The sequence below is a fragment of the Arachis duranensis genome, chromosome 8 (genome assembly GCF_000817695.3).
Source record: "Arachis duranensis cultivar V14167 chromosome 8, aradu.V14167.gnm2.J7QH, whole genome shotgun sequence".
NCBI lineage: Eukaryota > Viridiplantae > Streptophyta > Magnoliopsida > Fabales > Fabaceae > Arachis > Arachis duranensis.
The window spans coordinates 12311615-12317143 of NC_029779.3; the positions used below are offsets into that span (position 1 = coordinate 12311615).

General features: G+C 30.2%; 1 long non-coding RNA gene across 1 annotated transcript; it reads right to left on the minus strand.

Annotated features, from left to right (window-relative positions):
• Positions 1-749: 749 nt before the first annotated feature.
• Positions 750-5529, minus strand: LOC127741304 (uncharacterized). The gene is made up of 3 exons (XR_008002256.1): positions 5120-5529; positions 4843-5016; positions 750-811 (listed from the first exon to the last, which is right to left on the minus strand). It is a non-coding gene; the product is annotated as an uncharacterized LOC127741304 (long non-coding RNA).

Here is a 5529-nt window from a genome sequence, read left to right on the forward strand (position 1 = left end):
TTGACAAATCAAAATATGTCATTTGATATTTTTTTAAAATTAAAATATTTTAAATGTAAAAGTATACACAAATTATTTTAAATTTTAGATAACGAATATTAAGATTAATTATTAATAAAAAATTAGACTTTTTCATATAAAAATAATAACTAAAAATCTTATTATTTAATTTTTTATCTGTGGATATCTTGGTCTTCTTAGTCAGAAACTTTTGTCAACTTACGACTTTTTTTGTAAAAGTAGTTTGATTTTATAAATCTTTTGTGTCATGCATAATTTATACTGTTAGAACAAAGTGAACTATAATTTTTAAAAAAATTATTCTCGTAATGTTATTATAGATAAAAATACTAGTTTTAATATAATATACAAATGCACTAATGCTAATTTAATACATGAATGATGCACAAATGAACTAATACTAACTTGATGCATAAATGAACTGATGCAAACTAATGTCACTGGTATGATGAAAACTGAACTAATGCAATTTAACAAATTCTAAATAATACACAAATGCACTAAAACTGAACTAATGCAATTTAAGAAAAAAAATAGAAACAGAACAAGTCCAATTTCTGCAATTTTAATACAAATAATTTAAATTGCAGAATACAACAAGTTAACTAAATTTCAAAATACAAGCATAATTTTATAAACTAAATTCTCGTAATAGAAACATAATAAAAGCATAATGAAAAAAATTCTCAAGGACCTATTTGTCCTTTGAACTTTATTTGCAAAATGACGTCAAGGATTTATTTGTCCTTCGAACTTTATTCCCCTTCCAGCGTGGTACCGTAACGGACATCTGGACATCATTTCAGCCACGTCAGCAAGTTCTGTTTGGTGTATGAGAGGCAAATAAACAGAAAGACTAAATTATCCTCTGTTTGTTAAAGTTAGAGACTTTTTTATATTTAAATTTTGTCAGATATATATTTGTCAAAAATTTAAAAAGTCAGAACTTATCTATCTTTTTCCCTTGGAAAAATCCAATTGTAAACCCAACGGATGGGCACACTTTCCCAAGTCCATTAAACGGACCCATTAAGAATTAGCCAGTCCATAGAAAATAGCTTGGGCTTTACTAATATTTTTTTCCGGTGGATTTTACTTTCTGGGCTAATTACAAAATGTACCCGTGAATGTTGTTATAATATCCGAAAAGTACCCCTTATTTAGTGTTTTTAATGTGGTTGAATCATGAGATTGCCCATGTATGTGAATGGATCTAATTGGAGTACGTTAGTTTAGCATGCACAACNAATATGGCATTACGTAATTGGATGCACGTGTAAAACTACTTTACATTGATAATGCATCAAAATTAAATTTTATATATTTTTAGATTATATTGATTTCATTTTTTTTCAATCGAATCAATTTTGATTCAAATGATAAGAATTTGGTATTACTTTAAATTTATTTTTTCATCCTATCTAATTTTATTTATTGTGATTTGGATTTGATAAATTCATTAACATTTAAAAAAGTAATTGAAAAATTTAAATACAAATTTTTAAGAATTAAAATTTGGATGGACATAAACCAATCAAGTTTCAAAGTTTTGAATTCTTGTATTTTAAATTTTAAAAGTTTTTTAATTTAAAAATTTTGAATTTTTTTCTAAAACTGAATAAACTGATCAAATCCAATCAAAGTCACAATAGTTTGAATTAGATAGAAGTAAAAAATAAATTTAATTTAAATCAATACAATAGATATCATAATCGTTTGAATAAAATTGAAAGATAAAACTAAATTAAGACAATTCGAACCGTATTACAAATATTTTTTAATTTTTAGAAGAAATAAATAATAAAGTGCAAAAATATAAATAATTTAAAAAATATAAATATAAATATAAATTTAGTTTATTTAAAAAAATCACTTAATAGAATATTTATAGAACTATTTTTATCAAAAATATTATGTGTATATAAAAATTAACAGCAAATTACTTACATAAAACAAATCTCTTTCAATATTACCATTTACAACTCTTCTAGAAAACTTATATTTAGGTTCTATTTAATTCTATGTAATTTCTAGAGTTTCTAGCGAATTCAAAACATATAACATAAACTATAGAATGCTGAGTTGCTGACATAGTTTACACATAAACATAAAGTGAAACACAACATCAATTGTGTGAGAATCTTATAATTTATGTTTATATTCTAAATTTCTTATTAATGTAATCAAATTTGGTTGGATGTACGATTAATATTTTATAAAATATTTTTTTTTATATGCCATCAAATTAAATTAACATATGGTTATTTAATACCATATCATTAATAAGTATATAAATGATATTTTGGCCCAACAATTTATATCTTCTTATATTTTTACTCAAATATTAATTAAATTTAAAAATAGATCATATAATTATTTCATAATGAACTGTTCTTTTAATTAACTAAGAAAATACAAAAATATTATTTGTGTTATATTAAAAAAGAATTAAAGTATTTTTTGTAATTAACCTTTTAGAATTAATGTCATATCCTTTTAAGTTAAATATTATTAAATTTTATTGAGAATTAAAATTAAAATTTAACTTTATAAAGACTAAAATATTCACATAATCTATCACAAATGGCGAAAATATCCTTTTAACATTAACTTTTAAAATGGCTAAAATATTCTTATCTATTTTTAACATACTACAAATAGTAAAATAAATATTTAATTATTTAACTTTAAAAAAACTATGATAGAATTAGAAAATAAGAATTTTAATTTTATATTAAAGATATTAAAAATCTCTTATAGTTCATTTTTAAAATACTAAAATATTTCTTAGAATTAATGGTATTCATTTATATTAAAAGTTATAAATGTAAATATTTATGAAAATGTAAAATACTTTCTATTGAGCAGGCACTCTTATGTTTGTTTTGGCTCAAAAGCTGAAATTGTGCAGGCACTTATGTCCATTGACAACAAAATTCTAAAGCTAATTTTCAAAAGCAAATTCAAGAAATTAAAGAAGAGATGAAAAATCTTAGAAATGAAGGTATTTTTGGGGAGAACAAATCACTATTTTGAAAAAGAACTGGAGGAAGCATATCTCAATGAAAAGAGCTATTAGAAGGAAAAGACAAGGATTGAGTGGCTAAAGAAAGATGACCGTAATACAAAATTCTTTCATCACTGTGTGAGAATCAGATGTCAGAGGAATAAAATTTGGAGTTTGGAAGGTGATGAAGGTATTATAGCATCCACAAATGTAGAGATTGCGAGAGTGGCAGAGATTGCAGGAGTGGCAGAATCATATTTCAAGAAGATCTTTATGACCTCATCTATAGAGGATCTGGGCCGAATCTTTGAAGATTTTGAGTCAAAAGTTACGCCAACTATGAACCGTAACCTTCTTTGCCCAGTTATAAAGGAAGAAGTGAAGAAAGCTACATTTAGTATCCATCTCCAGAGTGTCTCCTGGGGATGACGGATTCACTGCAAAGTTCTTTCACGCTTGTTGGGACATGATAGAAGGAGACGTATTTGTAGCAGTAAAGAGTTTTTTTCGGGAGGTCAAATGATAAAGTGCCTCAACCACACTCAGATCTGCCTCATTCCTAAAGTCTCTGATGCACGGGTTATGTCCTAGGTGAGACCTATCAGCCTCTCCATTGTTGTGTATAAAATTATTTCAAAGATTTTGGTTCATAGACTGCAAGCCATAATGAATTACCTCGTGAGTCCAAATCAGAGTGCATTCTTAAAAGGGAGTTTAATCTCGGACAATATTCTAATCACCCATGAATATATGCATTATTTGAAGACAAAAAAGATCTGGTATTGAAGCAGAAATGGCTCTTAAACTGGATATGAGTAAAGCCTATGATAGGGTGGAATGACAATTTTTATGGTTTATGATGGAAAAGTTGGGGTTTGATGTAAGGTGGATAAGGTGAATTCAGGAAGTTGTGATGACTGTTTCTTATTCTGTTATTATGGAAGGACAACCGTATGGCTACTTCTAGCTAACCAGATGCATCCGACAGGGTGATTCTCTGTCCCCATATCTTTTTCTCTTTTGTGCAGAAGATCTATCCTTTTTACTACACAAGGCAGAGCAAAACGAAATCATTCAGGGTGTTTAGATTTGCAGGTTTCCCCTAAAATTAACCACCTTCTCTTTACTGACAATTTCATATTATTCTGCAAGGATTCTCCCTATATTGGTGAGCGTATTTTGGAACTGTTGGATGATTATGAGAGATATAGTGGGTAAAAGATAAACTTGAGTAAGTCATCTGTGTTTTTCAGCAACAATACTCCACAAGACCACAGAATTATGCTGGTTGACCTACTAAATATTACTCATATTGGCGCACAGGACAAATATTTAAGTCTACCATCTATTGTTCAGAGATAAAAAAGGCGACTTTTGGTGCTATTAAGGATAAGATGCGGAAGAAGGTGGAGGGCTAGAAACGGAAGCTGCTCTCCTCCGGTGGACAGTACGTACTAATAAGGGCGGTGGGTGAAGCAGTACCATCTTTACACTGTCATACTTTAAACTCCCTGAGTCCTTAATTCAAGAGATCCATGGTATTTTAAGACAATTTTGGTGGGGACAAAAGGGGGCCAAAAGAAAGATTTCCTAGGTGAGTTGGGATACTATGTCAAGACCCAAGAGGGATAGAGGATTGGGTTTCAAAGATTTGGGTGCTCAAAATTTAGCATTACTAGGAAAACAATGCTGGAGACTCGCAACTCAACCTAACTCGCTAATTACTCAAGTTTTGAAAGGAAAGTATTACAGATACAGAGATATTATGAATGAAGAAAGCAGAAAATCACCTTCATGGGGTTAGAAGACTATACCTGAGAGCCGTAAGGTCATTGAGAAAGGTCTTCTCTGAAACATCGGAACTGGTTAATCTGTGAACATCTTTTCTGATCCATGGGTTCCTTCCCCTCAACATTTTTCACCTCCCCTATAGTTGAATGCTTTCTCGACAAACCAAGTAGTAACCAAAGTCAGCCACCTGTTAACCTCTGGTAAACAATGGAATCAGCAGACCATCCAAAGCATATTTCCAGCCCTAATCAGCAACCAGATTTTACGAACCAAAATTGTTAATGATAATGATAAACTTACATGGATATTTCATAAATCTGTTAAATATGAAGTCTCCTCCGGATACCGAGTAGCTTATCAGTTCAGTCACCCCCCTTTGGAGCTCATTCCGAACCTCTAAGAAAGAAAAAACACTTGGGCAAATTGTGGAAATTGAAGCTCCTCTCCAAAATTGGCATCTTCCTAAGGCGAGCCTTGCATGAGCGCCTTCCGGTGATGGAGCTTCTTCATCGGCGTCTGCCTGGGAGATCCGAGACTTGCCCAAGGTGTAGCGCTGCCGCGGAATCGATCATACACTTTCTTTTCTCATGTGTTCAGGCAAAGCAAGTGTTTTGTCAATTTTTAGCAAATCGATGGTGGTTCGATATCAATGGTCTGGGAGCGAAATCAACTCTTCTTTGTGAGTACCAGTTTTATTTTGCATCAAAATC